General features: G+C 38.9%; 1 non-coding gene across 1 annotated transcript; it reads right to left on the bottom strand.

Moving 5' to 3' along the window:
* Positions 1-4,284: 4,284 nt before the first annotated feature.
* On the bottom strand, positions 4,285-4,391 carry LOC131221839 (small nucleolar RNA R71). The gene has a single exon (XR_009159615.1). It is a non-coding gene; the product is annotated as a small nucleolar RNA R71 (small nucleolar RNA).
* Positions 4,392-19,176: the final 14,785 nt, after the last annotated feature.

Here is a 19,176-nt window from a genome sequence, read left to right as displayed (position 1 = left end):
CCGGGTGCTACTTATATCTTACGGGTTTAAAAATGCGCATGACTTGTTTGTTTCATAAGCAATGAGGAGAAGTAGTGGACCATACAACATGAATCAAGACCAATATAATGAGCTCATGTGCCACTAATATGAAATCTATATCTAGCTAAAAAAGACAGATAATGTAAATAAACATAAGGGACCATGTCCCACAAATATATCATCCAAAACGAATAAATCCCCACCCTGAGTCCCCTTGTTAATCCTAAGGCGGTCTATGGGGATCCGCCAAAGATCTGGAAATAAGATAGCTCCTCATCGTCCACGCTCGATCCATCTAGCACATCGAGCTTCATAATCCCTACATCTAAGACAGGTTCTGGTTGGTGTTTTAAAATGCCGTCCTAGAGTGACAGTGAGTGATCAACTTAGTGGGTTTCATTAGCAATAAGTTACACATATTATCAATTCCATAGATGTAATTAGTGAAAAGCAACCAAGCACACAGTTCCTAACTACTCTTGTTAATGCATATACATGATATTATGATATGATGCATGCCCTTACCATCCAACACTCCATCTAGTGACACCATCTAAGGATCACAATGTCAAATACTCCCTCAATACGACCTCGACTGTCAAGTCACCAACCTAATTAATGCGATATAATGGTGAGTATGTTAGCCATGTTGATTAGTTACATTCATTCATCCATTAGTTTGGAGAAACTAGGACACCCTAACAGAGTTAATGCCCTATCCCGATCATGGGACCTAGGCTGCTGCAGCGGCCTTGCGCCCGCAATCCTTAATCCTTTTAGGTTCATTACTCCCAATTGCAGGGCCTAGGTGGATTGTAAGTTGAATCAGTCGCGGTCACAATGGGGAGGCTTGTCACCCCAACATAGGCCGACAGCTTGAGCATAGTGTCTCATTCCACCATGCCCGACTCACGAGGCGGGTTTGTACCTTGGATTGCTTGTGGTCACTATGGGGAGGCTCGTCACCCCAACGTAGGCCGATAGCTTGAGCATAGTATCCCATTCCACATGCCCGATTCCTAAGACTTTTGGATCACATCATAGTTGTTACCAATGGGTGTTATATGAGCGTAAGGCATCTCAGGTTCAAACAGGCATGAGCATAGTGGTTAATAGACATGGTAGGCCAGCTAATGGACCAATTTATCCCCTCTAGACTTATTAAAGGAATGCATGACATTGGGAGCAAGCATCCCGCGTAGTCCAACTACTGCCAACCATCCATATTCAGACTAACTGGGTCAGATTGGTCCTTAGATGGCCCTATCAATGGAACTGTCTATACGAGTTCTAAAATTTGCTGGCCAACTCGACAAAAGGGGAAATAAATTTTCATATCACGCCAAAGTAGATCACGATCTACTTCTAGTTGTGAGAAATTTAGACATGCATAGTATAAAATACAATCATTTGACTTTATAAAATATCATGGATTTCTTTAATTGCCAAGAGAATCTAAATGAGCATGTAGATAAGTCTTAGGTTACTTAAAACATGGGAGAATCATATACAATTTATAATTGCAAAGAATTTGAGCATGCATGTAGGAATTTAGCAATTAATCTTCTCAAATTACACGCATAGGAAACATGCAACATAGTTTTCATAATTTACCTCAAAATTGGGAATGAGTCATGCTTAAATTTCTCATAGGGAAAAGGAAATCAGGTAATGCAAATATTAAGATGATTGGGAGTTAAGCACTTCTTCCCTAAACGAATTCAATTAAGATAATGCTTAATTCCAACTATTATACTCCTTGTAAATGACATGCAAAGAAAAACTTGCAATCATAATCACTAATTTCAGCCTAGGTTTGATAAACAGCCACCTAAGGATAATGGTCCACTGTTGAGAATCAAATATTGCACATTGGACCCCATTTATTACTTGGTTTTATGAACATTATAATGCTTAATGGTCTATTTTAATCATGTTTGTGTTGTTAGATGAATTTAAGAGCTTTTATTGAAAATAATGCTAAAAGCATGGATTTAACGCTCAAGAATCACTAAGGTAAAGTATGGATCTTATGAGACCAAGAATGAAGAATTCACATGCTAAAGATCTAAGAAAACAAAGTGAGGAATAAAGAGCATTGAAGACTTGAAGTGAAGAAAAGGAACCTTAAAAATCTGCCTCCTTCGACTCGTCCCTTGACTCGTCGAAGATTCCTTGACTCGAACTCCAGTGACCAAATCCTCTAAATTCCTGTCATCCTCGACCAGTCGAAGAAGATTCTCGACCAATTCAAGGTCGTCCTCGACTAATTGAGGGTTTCGTAGGTTTTGCGCAGATTGCGTAAATTTGAGGCGGTTTTCAGATTTTTCCAAGTCAGTACGAAAGGAGGTGATGCACAACTATAAATAAGAGTCCTCATGGCATCCCTAGGCATCTTCTAGGATATGAGGAGTGGAGCAAAAGATCGAGAAGCTGTCGCCAAGAGTTTTTCTTCCTTTTTCTTAGTTGTTTTTATGCTTTTCTTAAGAGATTTTAGTTTAATCATGTCTATGGTTGGCTAAACCTCTTAGTTAGGGCTAAGAGTTGAAGCTTATAGCCTGATGGGATGTTTTTTATTGCTTTGATTCATGTTTAAGTTAAACTATCTTTGATTCTAGTTTGATATTTAAGAAATACTTTTAGTTTTTAATGGTTTGTTGTGACTCAAATTACAATAGATCTGCGATAGCTTTGAGTATGTTCTTTTCATGTATCGAGATTGTGAAATTAGGAAATCCCGTTGTTCACCATTATCCCATGGGCATGGTTGGTGATGAAATCCTGCCTAATCTTCCCAATTCTCTTATGATTGGTTGTGGGATTGGTAAATCTTGTTGTTTACCTTGTCTACTGGGCATGGTTTTGTGATGGAATCACTTCCAGTTCTCACACCTCTCTTCCATTGAGAATTAGGTCAAAGGAAGTTCAGATTTGGTTTTACTGAGAAATCTTCTAATTGGATAAGATGGGACTCTGATTTCAGTTATGTCCTTGAATCAAGCATAGATCTCCCTGATCTCTATAAGTGGATCCTTGGAAACCCTAGTTACCACCTTTGAATTTGTTAGTTTTAATTGCTTTAATCACAATTACTCTCTCAATTAATTCAGATTTAGATTCACATCTTCTTATAGTTCTAGTTCTAGTTACTTTCAAAATACACACGAGATTAGTCCCTGTGGATTCGACCTCGGTCTCATAGAGATTATTTCTACATTGTGACCCTGCACTAGGGATTGTGAACAAGTTTTTGGTGCTGTTGTCGTGGATTAACGATTGTGTTTTTCTGAGAGTAGCTAGTTTTGGAATTAGGTTAAGATTAGTATTTTTCTGTTTTATTTTTAAAACTAAATTAGCTTCCTAATTCTACGTTTAGAAATTTTCTTAATTTGATTTTATAAACTAACTCTTTCTCTTTTTAGATTCTATTTTCTGTTTTGCGAAACTTTCCTTTTTAGAAACTAGTTTACTTTCCTAATTTATTTTTAGAAACTAACTCATCTTTTTATTTTTATTTTTTGAAACTTTCTAATTTTAGAATTTCTATTTTTAGAAATTAATTTGTTTTGTTTTGTTTTGCAGGAGCTTAATTTAGGAACTTCTTTCTAATTCCTTCTCTCTTTCTATTTCTAGATTTCTATTTCCATACTTTCTTTTAGGTTTAGGTTAGAATCTGAAATTGAGGGCTGAGAGTGTTTCATGCCCAAGTGGATCCTTGACAACACTCGACGCCTTTTGAGTGAAGGAGGATTGGTTGAGGGGTTATTTATCCATTACAGGATTAGACACCACTCGAGATCCTCAGAGTCAATTGAAATGATGGCTGCCAATCAACTGGGAAGACAACCTCAACCTCGGGTTAAGGAAGTCCATGATGAGAATGAGGTGCATCAAGCACCCCCCGCCTCGTACTTTATGAGACTATTTACAGCAGGCGGGGGTGGGCATGCCCCCATGCATGGTTTTTCTAAAAAAATACGGGACATATGGATATTAAGCCAGGGGTGATCCAACTCCTTCCAAAATTTCATGGACTTGAATCTGAAAATCCATATCTGCACTTGAAAGAATTTGACGAGATTATAGTCACTTTATATTTTCCTAACTTGTCTGAGGACACAGTTAGACTAAAACTCTTTCCTTTTTTCTTTGAAAGAGAAAGCTAAGACATGGTTGCATTCACTACGTCCCCAATCTATTAGCACATGAAATGACATGATAAGGGAGTTCATAAAGAAATTTTTTCCACATCATAAAACGAACACCCTCAGAAAGTCAATCATGAACTTCGCCCAAAAGGAGGATGAAACATTCTTCCAATGTTGGGAGCGGTTCAAGGATCTTGTCAGTTGATGCCCGCAACATGGTTTTAAAATGTGGCGAATTACACACTTTTTTTTTAATGATGGACTGACATTTTCCATGTGCCAATTGGTCGAGACAATGTGCAATGGAGAATTCATGAATAAAAACGTCAATAATGTGTGGGACTACTTGGACAGACTTGCTAAAAATTCATAATCATGGGACATCTCCCCAAAATCAAGCACCACTTCTAAGCCCACTCAATCAAACGAGAGGGGTAGGTTATGCCTTCTGAAAGAGGATGATGATATCAATGCTAAAGTGCCTAATCTCATAAGGAAATTCGAGGCCATGGAACTAAAGAAGGATAAGGCTAGGGAAACTGTTTGCGGTATTTGTGCTTGTAACATTCACACAACTGAAAATTGTCCAATAATACCTACCTTTCAAGAGGTATTGAATAAACAATCTAATGCCGTGAATAATTATTAAAGACCTTTCAATGGACCTACTTCCAATACATATAATCCTAGTTGGAGAAATCATCCAAACTTCAGTTGGAGGAATGGACAAACTGCTACCCCTCAAGGTTTTTTTAATCAAATTCCAAATCAAGGAAAATCTCAAGAAGAACTGATTTAAAATTTCACACAAACTCAGGAGCTTACTCAAGCAATACGAGAACTTATAAAATTTATACAAAAGATGGATTCACATTTTACAGTTATAAAAAGGGGGATGCTTCCTACTTAACCTTTCCTCAATCCTAAACTGTAATACGAAATAAGTGATCCAAGCTCTTTAAATCAAATTGTGCAAGATAAATCTATCCAGCACTCTTAGGAGTGGGAAGATAATTGACAAATCTATTCCGCTAAGGGCTGAGAAGTTTAAGGACCCGGAAGTAGATGAAACTGATATACCTAGGAACACTCCATAAGAGTTAAGATTGAAACTTCAAGGCAAGCCACTTGCACCATTCCCCCAATGATTGATTGCACTAAAATCTCTCTCTAACTCTTAGGACATTCTAGAGGTATTGAAACAAGTGAAGGTCAATATTCGTCTACTTAATGTCGTAAAACAAATACCTTCATAAGACAAATTTTTGAAAGACTTGTGTATGACCAAAAGATGGTAAAATATTCAATATAAAATCTTTCTAACTGAAAAAGTGAGTGTCATCCTAAAGCAAGATGTGCCATAGAAATACAAAGATCCCGGTAGCCCAACCGTCGCTTGTGTAATTGGGAACTACCGGATTGTACACGCACTTCTTGACTTAGGAGTGAGCATAAATCTGATTCCTTACTCGGGCTACGAACAATTAGGTTTGAGTGAATTGAAACCCACCCGGACCACATTACAACTTGCCAATCGCTTAGTTCGTGTACTGAGAGGGATAATTGAGGATGTGTTGGTCCAGGTTGACAAATTCTACTACCCGATAGATTTTATCATCCTGGATACTCAACCCATCGTGGACATGAGCACTCAAATTCTTGTCATTCTTAATTACCCATTCTTTGCCACATCAAATGCAATCATTAATTGCAGAAATGGAGTCATGAGTTTGTCTTTTGAAAATATAACATTATAGTTATATATATATATATATATATTAATATGGGTAAATATGTAGAGGATGATGATAATGCCCATGATGTTAACTTGACTAATTCTTTCGTGGAGGATAGAACTCTAATGACCCTATCCTCTGACCCTCTAGAGGCGTTCTTGGCCTACTCCCATGATTTGGATAATGATATAATTAGGGAGACGGGTACCATGCTTGATACTATGCTGGTACTTGAAGTTAACCGGTGGAGGCCACAATTCGAAGAATTATCTCAAACTGATTTAGTGCCTCCACCATCTAACCTCAAGGCACCAAAGCTTAACCTAAAATCGTTGACCTCTGATTTGAAATATGCTTATTTAGGTCAAGATGAGACATACCTGGTGGTGATTTTTTTCCACCTCGAGAAAGAACAGGAGAGTATGCTCATCTCTACTCTTACTGAGCATAAGGGAGCCCTTGGATGGGGGATTCCGGATATCAAGGGAATTGACCCTTTGATTTGTACTCACCGCGTTTATCTAGAGGATAGTACAAAGACATCCCAGCAACCACAACGTGGTTTAAATCTAAACATGAAGAAGTGGTTAAAGTCGAGTTACTTAAACTATTGGATGTGGGTATCATATACCCAATATCCGATAGTCAATGAGTGAGTCCAACTTAGGTGGTTCCCAAGAAGTCTGGAATCACCATCATAGCCAATGTCAATAATGAACTCTTGCCAACCAAAATTTCTATAGGTTGGAGAATGTGTATTGACTATAGGAAATTGAATACCGTCACAAGGAAGGACCACTTCCCTTTGCCCTTCATTGATCAAATCTTGGAAAGGCTAGCTGGTCACTCGTACTATTATTTCCTTGACGGGTATTCGGGCTACAACCAGATAGAAATAGCCCCTGAAGATCAGGAAAAGACCACATTCATATGTTTGTTTGACACATTTACTGAATGATGCCATTCGGACTGTGTATTGCCCCCGTCACTTTTCAGCGATGCATGATGAGTACTTTTCTGATATGGTGAGGCAATATTTAGAAGTCTTCATAGAAGACTTCTCTGTCTTTGGTCCATCCTTCAACGATTGTTTAGAGAATCTTAAATGTGTGTCGAAGCGAAGTGAGGAAAAGAATTTGGTACTGAATTAGGAGAAGTGTCATTTCATGGTTCGTAAGGGAATTGAGGCAGATAAGGCTAAAATTGATCTTATCTCTAACCTACCTCCACTTAAGAACATGCGAGACGTACAATCCTTCCTAGGACATGCCAATTTTTACAGGAGATTCATAAAGGACTTTAGTCACCTCTCTCGTCCTTTATGCAATCTACTTCAAAAGGATACATTATACGAGTGGACTGAGCAATGCCAAGAAGCTTTTACTAAGCTCAAGGGCATGTTAACCACTGCACCTATTATGCAGCCACCCGACTAAAGTTTGCCTTTTGAACTTATGTGCGATGCATTTGACTATGCACTTGGGGCGGTTTTAGGCCAGAGAAAAGAAAAGAAGCCCTACGCGATTCATTATGCAAGTAGAATTCTAAATCCTGCCCAAGTTAACTACTTAAGTACGGAAATGGAACTCTTACCTGTAGTGTTTACTTTGGACAAATTTAGTTCTTACTTGATCGGATCTAAGATCATTATTTACACAAATCATGCGGTGTTTAAGTCTCTCTTTTTTAAAAATGATACAAAGCCCTGTCTGATAAGATGGATCCACCTACTCCAAGAATTTGATTTAGAAATAAAAGATAAAAAGGGAGTAGAGAATATAGTGTATGACCATCTTTCCCTCCTTGATCTCTCTGATTCCCTTGAGGCGACACATATAAATGACATGTTCCTTGATGAATAGTTGTTCGAAGTCTCCCATTTACCTTGGTTTGCCGATAATGCCAATTATCTTGACATAGGTTTCACACCGACACATTGGACTGCGCAAGATAAGAAAAAATTCGTCACCGAGGTTCGTAATTTCTTCTAGGATGATCCATATTTATTTAAATTTGCTCAAACCAAATCTTAAGGATATGTGTGCTAGACAATGAACACCAAAGTGTCATCTCCTTTTGTCACTGTAACGCCTCGAAAAAATCCGTACAAAGACCCGAGGACCACCTTAGGCAGAAATCATTAAGGACCAAATCCTTTAGAAATTAAACAAAGATTAATTAAGGGCTAAACAAAATCACCTATCGAATTAGCCTGGACAGCTTTCAATATGAACTGCAAGAACTAAAACTAGTAAAATCGCTAATGCTACATTGCCTAGAAATCTAGGATCCATCTTAAAACCCCATTGCTCTCGGGAGCACACTAAAACTTCATATCAGACCTGGACCGTGCGTCGAAAGTCTGATTAGTGCAAAACTATACGGTTATGATCGCCTTACTGGGCTCGACAACCACCTTAGAAATCAAGTCCTAATAGTATTCAGAAACGCACAACTTGAGCCCGGAGCGAAGTGTGTGAAAAATGCGAATATCTTCATAAAACGAACTCGAACTTAAGTGAATTGGGCCGTTCTCTTGCGGGCCAAATTTAAGGTTTTAGTCGTCAGATTCTGACCTAACTACACCTTCGGATCAGGAAAAATTTCCAACATAGGTCAGTGTACTTGTGGCCCTGATCGAGTAACGGTGACCGTTGAACTGAAATTGATCCTCCGTGGTCGATCTGTAAATCTGATCGGACCAAAAACTTAACTTGACCTAGATCCAATGTCAGGAAACTTACTCTGGACCGTATACAGAAATGGGGCCTCCAGATGTGCTCCGTTGGACCAAAACAGCCAACTTTTGGCTATAACCTAAGTATACCATGGCCTTGGGGCTATTCTCATCAATCTGGGCCTATATAAGGACCTTTACCCACCCCTCTCTCATTCCATACGAATTTTAAACCCTAAGAGAGAGAAGAGAGCAAAGAGAGAAGGAAAGAGAGAGAAAGTGAGAGAGAAAGCGGGAGATCGTTGCTAGCCTTTGATCCCACCACTCCATGTGCCGAACTAGCCTTCCCATATCACTATTCTGATGATTCCGACTCCGTTCTTGGGTAAGAAATCCTAACGCTAATCTATTTTAGGGATTTAAATAGAGAAAATGATGAAATAGCTAACCTATTTCATGGAATAGGTTGTCGTTGTGCTGTAGACAAAGGCTTAATGTTTAAACTGAGTTCGTTACGAGTCTACAGGCGAAAGGTACGGACTATAAATGTTTAGGTTATGGTTTTCAAGGCTTTCAATATCAGTTAATTATTTATGACTAACTTGATTGCTATCACATGTGCTTAGTTACGATGCTTCCATATGTTACACATATATATAACCTATGTTGAATATAATGCACTTTATGTGTTTGTAGAAATGCCTGAATGAATATGGAATTATGATTTGTGCTTGCTATGCTTATTAATTGAGAATATATGATTATTGCATGTATGACAACTTCCTTGTGAAAGGAATCGCTATAATATACGTTGTAACTGAATTATTACATGTACATTGATATGTGTAGTCTAAGTGTTTGGTAAAATGCCTGAATGAGAAAATGTTCGTTGAAATGTATTTAATGAGGGTGTTGAGATAGGACTCTCAATCACCTCATCTATAGCTATGGTTTCCTTCGTGTAACCTATCTTACTACTACGTTATTTATGGATGAAATGCCCATGTATTATAACATGTGCGATGTGTTTGTGAAAATGCTCAAATGAGATTTATATTTGGATTGTTTGTCACATGCTGTTTGACTATCATATGCGAATGTTATTATTTGGAGTGTGATTGGGGCTACGATGTAGTCCAGGCAATCGGTAATGAATTTCCGAATTGGTGGTTGAGGTCGTTATGCCACATAAGACACGTTCGTTGAATCCGAGTCGTACGCCGTTTGTCGACAGTGGTTAGGCTATGTGGAATGCTTGCATACTCCATGTTGATCAATTCAACATACGCTCGTACCAGTCGTTGTAGTTGCAGGTGACGTCGAGGCTTATGAGGTGGAGCCTGACTTTTATGGTGATGAGGAATTCTTGTACATGCAACTCTCTGGCGGGTATATGTAGACCTGGAGTTGCGCATCGGGGCTATAGGGATATGGATAGACGATATCACATTTTATCATTTTGTTATTTTGGGAATTATACATGTAATTATTTGACCTGGTGACATGTTCATACTCTGGGGACTCACATCCATTTATATATTTTATACAACTATCACCGTCTTCTGCTTGTGTAACTTATCTGTCTATGGAGTATGATATGCTGATTTGGTATAATCGCACTCATGTTTAATGCACGAATACGGACAACATTTAATCATCATTATCTATATTGTATAAGTGATGTATTGGAACTTGGGAGTTGGGCTCTTACTCGACCCTCGATTTTCAAGGCGTTACAAGTTGGTATCAAAGCATGATTTGGATTAAACTGGACCTAGGTTATGGTAACACGATGCATACTGATGTACTTTGATTTAGGATGAAGCGGTGGAACATAGAAACAGTTATAGGATTCCAAGTTTCGTTCGTCGGTGATCATATGACCGCTAAATCAAAACTGACCATAAAGATCGGACCCGTAGGCACCTGTGATCATGCGAGATGATCCCAATCCTTCTCCAGGCCTTCGATCGATGGGTTTGGACCATGATTCAAACCTACTCCACACTTAAACAAACCAAAAGGCATGAATACACGTGAAAACATGACCCGAAACGACTCAAACGACTAAGGGGGCCCGAAACCCCGCAATTCGGGGGGACCCAGGGGGTCCCCGTACACGTTTGGCAGCTCCGGAGGGGGGTGGCACCCCGCCCAGTCCAGAGGACGGGGGCGGCACCCCACCGACCGGGGCGCACCCCGGTCTAGCTCACCCGGGCCTGTCGGGCCATGATTGCTTGCCTGAAAGTGCAGAGATTCGTAAGTATTATCCCATGAATACATGGTCGATCCCACAGGGAGATGAATTGTGAGAAGAAAAAAATCAAATATAAAACAAACTAAGTAATAAAAATTAATCTGATGATTTGATTTTGGGATTTTTGAATGGATGTAATTCAATGGAATGAAATAACACCCAAGCTTCAAAGTTCTACACATAGGTTAATGTTCCAAAATCATGATGACTTGGATAACACAACTAGGATCTGAGCACTATGGTCAGCCTAATCAGAAAATAAAATAGTTTAAAAATTTTAATAAATAATATAAAAGATTAGAAAATAATGGATTTGAACCATTGACATATATTCTAAAGCGCTAGTGATTTTAAGTATTCAATATCTATGGGATAATAAATATCAAAAAAATATAACAGGTTGAGAACCTCTCTTATTTAGGAAATTTGATTGATCTAGGGTAAGCCTATCCATCAATATGGATCTCATATAATGGAAACATATGGATCTTATAAGAGGATAAAAAATAAAACCTAAATAATAGATAACATGCATACACCATTCTTCTCGTCATTAAAATAATCAATCATCATAATCTTAAAAAATTATTAAACCCATGTGCTTCCCTTCTAGCTTGGGCTAGAAGGAACTTAGAAAAACATAATTCAATTGTAGAAATAAAAAGCAACAAAGAAGAAAAAAATGCAAATAGAAAAAATCTAAAATAAAAAAACAACTTATAAAGCTTTAATAAAATTAAAAACTCTTTAAAAATCCTAAATATTACTCTTGAATGCTTCTAATGATGTTTAGGAATGCCCTAGGAAGCCCTATTTATAAGTAAGGAACTCCAATTTTTGTACAAAGTTGTAAAACCAGAAACCGCCTCAAATATTCGTATTTTTCCAAAATAGACTTCTCGCTGCATAGTTCGTTTAAAACAAACTTCTTACTGCGCAGTTTTTCAGAATAGACTTCTCGCTACATAGTTCATTTAAAATAGACTTCTTACTGTGCAGTTTTCCAAAATCGACTTCAGAGCTTTAGAATACACTTTTCAGGACGATTTCAGGATTCTTCACTTCAAATCTTCGATTCTTTTCATTCCTCACTTGGTTTTCTTGGATCTTTGGCATGTAAATTCTTCAATCTTGGTCTCTTAAAATCCATCCCTTACCTTGGTGATTATTGAGTATCAAATCCATGTTTTTTAACACCCTTTTTCAATCCAAGTTCTTAAGTTCACCTTGTAACACATACATGAGTAAATTAGAACATTAAGCTGATTCATATTCATAAAATCAAGATATAAATGGGGAAAATTATGAAATATTTGAGTCTCAACACACCCCCCAACCAGCATTTTGCTAGTCCCGAGTAAAATAAGTGAAAATAACAATAATAATAATAATTAATTTTAGAAATAAAATTAAATTGAAATAAAATTCTAACTACACCACTTTCACAGGTAATCTCGATTGCATTTAACATATGCAATAAGTCTTTAAACCCATAGGTTTTCCCTAGTGGACGAGTTATAGTCTCGTGAGAGTTTCCAGAAATGTTACTCGCAAACATTGAAAACATGAAAAACAGTTCAACACTCAGAAATTTATATAATTATACCTCAATTCATCATATGAATTCCAAAATAAAACAATACTTACTCTAAGTCTGAAGTTAGTTAGAATCTCAATTTCCTAATCCATTAGATCCTTGAGTTCAGAAACCTAATCAAAATTTAGAATAGTTATGATCCAATATACTTAGGTGTTCTGTGACACTAGTCTAACTTTGAGACATGCATAATCCCTATCCTAACTCCTTTCAATCATTCCAAGAATATGAAATCTTTAGTCATCTCATTTTTTTCATCACATTTCTTCTTTTATTATCATATCCTCATTATTATAGACCAACCTTAGATGAAGATTCCCACTGGGTTTGCTTCATAACCTAGGGTATCGTACTTGTAATGGTAACAGTAATGGATCCTTAGGTATCCTTACTCCGGATTACTGACACGATTGTTATGGTCATTGCATTCATGTTCTATAATAAAATTTTATTTTTTCCATCACTCTTTTTTTTTTCCTTTAATATTCTCTATTTTAAACATATATCAATGGTATGGTTCATTCAACCTTGTTTGAATCAAAAGTTGTCATTTTAGTTCACATATCATATTCCTCACTTAATTAGCTAGGGTGTATTGTGAATTCAGTACATCAAATTATAACTCACATTAAACTAGTGATTAGATAATTAAACTCAAGTCTATAAGTTTTAGTTATCAGATTTCTAACTACTACCATCCTAGACTAAGTATTAACTTTGCCTTTGGAATATATAAAATATCATGTTCACATTCTTGTATATAAAAATATTAATTTGAGAATGTTAAAAATTTTTTTTCCTATAAACCTAAAAAAAATAAACTTAAACCTAAATAAAACCTAAAAATAATAAAAAATAATAATGAAATGAACTGAAACCCCAAAAAAAAAAATCTTCACATGGATGACTATCCACACCCCCCAATCTAAAATCTACATTGTCCCTAATGTAATGATAATGTAGTGTAGAGAACATAAAAATAAAAGAAAGGGTGGATAGTACCTACCATGAAAAACTCATCTACTATGTGACACTAAAAAAATTGAATATGATACAAATCCTACACAAATGCTCTGTCAGACTAGGAGCATCAATCTGAATATTCTGGCTCATGAAGAGGGAAGGACTCCTCTCCCAAATGAAAGTTTTCTACATAAAGCTTCAATCTCTGACCATTAACCTTGTACACATTACCATTACGTGGATTCTTAATTTCAACAGCCCCATGAGTATAAACATTCTTCACAATGAAGGGGCCTGTCCATCTTGATCTTAACTTTCTCGGAAAGAACTGGAGATGAGAATTGTACAATAGGACCTTTTACTAAGGTTCAAAATTCTTCCTCAGGATATTTTTGTCATGAAAAGCTTTAGTCTTCTCTTTGTAGATGTTAGAATTTTCATAGGAATCTCTCCTCAGCTCATCTAATTCATTCGACTTTAATTTCTTTTGTCCACTTGCTTAATCTATATCAAAGTTTAATGTCTTTATTGCCCAGTAGGCTCTATGTTCCAATTCCATAGGCAAGTGGCAAGCCTTCCCATACACCAATCTGTATGGAGACATTCTATTCGGAGTCTTATAAGCAGTCCTATAAGACCATAAAGCGTCGGATAGTCTGAGGGACCAATCCTTCCTATCTGGCCTTATAGTTTTCTCTAAAATGTATTTGATTTCCCAATTAGAAATCTCAGCTTGTCCACTCATTTGTGGGTGGTATGGGATGCTCACTTTATGCTTGATGCTATATTTCTTCATCAAAGCTTCAAATGTCCTATTACAAAAGTGAGACCTGCCATCACTAATGATGGCCTTTGGAGTTCCAAATCTAGAAAAAATATTTTCCTTGAGGAATCGTATAACCAATTTGTTGTCATTGGTCATACTTGGAACTACCTCAATCCACTTTGAAACATAGTCCACACCAACTGTCACGCCCAAAACCCGGAAATCGGATTCACAGGAACCCCAATCGCTGAATCCAGTACCGACAGCCTCCGTAGTACCCCATCTCGGCTCCTAGCGTCCATACGCCAGATTCTGATCCTGGGATCCTACAAGGAGGATTTTTTTTTATATACATTTAACTCGTAATAAGCGTAACCACAAGATTACCCAATTCACAAAGGTAACATCATCATCACATATCTACTAACATAATCATTAAGTACAATACTGAAAGGAAAAATACATAAATCGAAAATCAAGCTCCAGGAAACCGCTGCACGCTCCAAGATTAATACTGCTGTAACCTAATATCACCTGCACGCATCTATCGTGCATAAGCTTATGGAAAGCTTAGAGGGTGGTGTAAATGTGTATACAAGGTAAGTGTTAAGTATTCAATATCAGAGCAATCAGAGTAAGCAAAAATACTGACAAGTTTATAATTGTTATCAGTAATACGGGCATGTTAATAAATCATACAATATCAGAGTAATGCAAAAACATGTTGATAAGCCCAGAATACCATCAGCCTTATCTAGGCTATGTGATACAAGAATATAATAAACTAATATCATATACTGAAGAAGCAATGTAAATCAACTATGCAATGAGGAGACATAGTAAGCCAAATATCAGATACCGAGTCCACGAATATCGTTAACCTTAATTATGTTATGCAATATAGAAGCACAGTAAACCAAATGCTATGTGCTGAAGATGCAATGCTAAGCGAATGAAATGACTAAGCTAGAGTATGAAGTCGGGATGATAGTATGTAGTATCGCAGGCTACGGGGTCCATTAAAAGGGACTTCTATCTAAACCAGTCTCATACCTAAATTTGGATAGCCAGACTCAATGTAGTAGACTCCTGATCTCAGGTTAGTCGTGCGCCCAACTGAAATCCTGGCCATACGAAGGTACACAACAATTAGTTGCACATCACCAGCCCGAGTGGATAGTGAATGAAATGAATGTATGAATATGCAACTCCTACTCAATAAGTCCACATATCAGTATGGTTACTATCTGAAAAATCACCGGAGTCTATTACACTCCAAACCAGATTGCCGCCCCATCGCGCACAACAAGGTGAGTGGAAGAGACCTCACTATCCGCCTGCCAATATCGGGCCCAGCTCGTTGATAGCGGATCCATTCCTCGAGCTGGTCAGACTTAGCCTAACATTGCCCCCTCCTCTCGGGTAGGTAAGGCCGTACCCCCTTCCAACCGACCACGACACAGTGAGAGACGAAGCCTAACTGTATACGGCCCTCATGCGCTCATGCATCCACTTGGTTTAGACGTTGGAGCAACCTCTGGAACCAAAAGGGTTTAGGGACTTTCACCCAGGGATATCTATAGCACCCCATGTAGAACAGATTTTCGGTGTCTCATCTGACCATCCACGAAATACCTGTGGAGGCTACGACCCTGATGTCACTAGAGTGTACAGTAATCACAATACACAATGCAAGATGCATGAGTCATATAATCCGGTCATGCATCAATCCTGTGCATACCGTGTACTCATGTGAGACAATCTCTGCCTATCAGAGAACCTCATAACATGTCCAATGACATACGCAATGGTCAACCACTTCTCATAACAAACATGCAGATGATGCGTATGGGCATGTATCGTGATGCTATGCTGTCACATACTCATAATCGGTATCAATAACTGGCACTGTCAATCGGCATCGACAATCGACCTCGATAATGTGGACATTTAACCAACATTGCCCCCAAGGGGTGGCCCACATAGAGCCTAACATATAGTGGACCCATGACCTCACATAAGGGCCTAATACACATCACGATGACCTCAAATACGAGTCGCATATACGTCACATTAGGCCTCAAACACGAGTCGCAAATACATCATATAGGTCTCGACAATCGGCCTCGACAATCGAAATCGGCCTCAACAATCGGAATCGGCCTAGATACTCGGCCTCGACAATCGGAATCGGCCTATACAAATTGGCCTTGACAACTAGAATCGGCCATGACAATTGGAATCGATCGATAATCAAAATCAGCAAATCGATCACGTCAATCAGAATTGGTAATCGGTCATGAAAATCGGAATTGATTGATAATTAGAATCGGTAAATCGGTCACGTCAATCAAAATCGGTAATCGATCATAATAATCGGAATCGATCGATAATCAAAATCAGTAAATCGGTCATGATGATCGGAATCAGTTGATAATCAGAATCGACAAATTGGTCACATCAATTGGAATTGGTCGATAATCAGAATCGGTCGATAATCAGAATCGGTAAATCAGTTATGCCAATCGGAATTGGCAATCAGTTATGATAATCGGAATAGGCAATCGGTCATAATAATCGGCCTCGATCGCTAATCAGCAATCGACCACGACAATCAGAATCGATTAATAATCAGAATTGGCAATCATTCACGTTAATCAGAATCGGCAATCGGTCGATAATCAGAATTGGCAAATCGGTCACGTCAATCAGAATCGGCAATCGGTCATGACAATTAGAATCGATCGATAATCGAAATTGACAAATCGGTCATGTCAATCGGCCACGACAATTGGGATCGCATAATCGACAAATCAGTCACGTCAATTAGAATCAGTAATCGGTCATGAGAATCGAAATCGATCGACAATTGGAATTGAAAAATCGGTCACGTCAATCGACCACGACAATTGGGATGGATCGATAATCAGAATCGGTAAATCAGTCACGTCAATTGAAATCACAATCGGTCGCGACAATTGAAATCGATCTATAATTGGCATCAGCAAGTCGGTCACGTCAATCAGAATCGGCAATCGGTCATGACAATTGGCAATCGATCGATAATCAGAATAGACAAATCGGTCACGTCAATCGGAATCGGCAGTCGGTCGTGACAATCGAAATCGATTGATAATTAACATTGGCAAATCGGTCACGTCAATCAGAATCGGCAATCGGTCATGACAATCGACAATCGATCGATAATCAGAATCAGCAAATCGGTCACGTCAATCGGAATTGGCAATCGGTTGTGACAATCGAAATCGATCGATAATCAGTATCGACAAATTGGTAACGTCAATCAGAATCGGCAATCGGCCACAACAATCAAGATCGATCGATAATCAGAATCGACAAATCCAAATCGGGGAGAATGGGCTTAACAAAGCCTAAGGGATGGTCACAATGTGGACATCCAACCATCATTGCCCATCAATGTGGACATTCAGCCAACATTGCTCCCAAGCAGTGGCCCACATAGAGTCAAACATAAAGTGGGCCCATGACCTCACACAAAGGGCTAATGTACATCGCAATGGGCCTTGTATACATCAAGTCGGGCCTTATCATATGGGTCGAAAATACGTCTTATTGGTCCATGTCAATGGGCCGCACTAATGGGCCTCATATACATCATGTCGACCATGTCATTGGGCCCCATGGATGGGCCATGAATACATCATGGTGGGCCTCATGGATGGGCCACAAATATATCAAGGGGGGGCCAATGGATGGGCCATAAATATATCAAGTGGGCCTCATAGTTTATCGCATTAGGCCTCATACAAGGGCCTCGTAGTGGGTGGGCCCTACACAACCAGTAGGTGGGCCTCCACCTTCTAAATGGGCCCACCGAATGAATAACATGGATGTGTAACACATCTATCAAGTGGCCATAAGTCTAACGGACTGAACGGCATGGCTAAACACAAGAATTAAGATGGAACTGTTAGACGGAAGGTGTGTAAAAGGGACGGAGTGAGTATACAATACATACACCAAGGTAGGTCCCACCTGATCAGACCTTGCTACTGTTCAAACAAGTGGATGGTTTGGATACTGCACACATGCAGTGAATGGAGTCCACAGAACTCACTGGCATCCAAGGTGGCAGCAGCTGCCTGCTGCATGGAACTCAAACCAGATGGATGGTATGGAGGGACAGATACATCAGAGGTGGGTCCCACGGGCCTGCTACGTCAACACACAGCCATAGAGCTGGTGTGTGTGGAAACCAGCCAATCCGTTTCATTTGGGGTGAATGGTGTGGATCAAAACACCCATCATGATCAAGGCCCATAGAACTTGCAAGTGTCGACAGCAGTGGGACCCATTGGCATCAAATACAATAGCTATGCTGTTGGGACCCACCGTCCCTCGGTTTGGATGAAACATTACATCACGGTGGAGTCCACAGCAGCGTCCAAACAGTCCAGCACTGTCCACATGGTCTGGACGATGTGGATGATACAAATACATCACGGTGGTCCTATGCTGGCAAACAAGTGGACAGTGTTGATATAAGGCATACATCAAGGTGGAGGCCACATGTGGATGGTGTGGGTCCAAAACGGACATCAAGGTGGGCCGTACGTCCAATAGTTTGGACAGCGTGGCTACAACATATACATCAAAGTGGGATCACCACACACAACTATAGCATCCAGATTGCTAGTTTGCACAGGCCAACCAAGTCCAAAGAAGAATGGATGGTGGGGATACATCCACATTAGTGGGTCCCATCGTCATTAGCGGACAGAGCCGATAAAATACATAGATCATGGTGGATCCCACTGTCCCTGATGGACGGTGAGGATATAACAAATACATCATGGTTGGGTCCCATTACACGTGTGGGGCCCACAATATGGTAATTCATATATAATATATACATATATGTACTGAATATATATATATATATATATATATATATATATATCATATTCAATCTGTCAGCGTCCAGGCCCTGGACAGAAGGCCTGGACGTGGTACACGTACTAAGGGGTGG

The sequence above is a fragment of the Magnolia sinica genome, chromosome 1 (genome assembly GCF_029962835.1).
Source record: "Magnolia sinica isolate HGM2019 chromosome 1, MsV1, whole genome shotgun sequence".
In the NCBI taxonomy this organism is placed as follows: Eukaryota; Viridiplantae; Streptophyta; class Magnoliopsida; order Magnoliales; family Magnoliaceae; genus Magnolia; species Magnolia sinica.
Note: the sequence above shows the minus strand (reverse complement) of the source record. Positions and strands in the feature narration are given on the sequence as shown.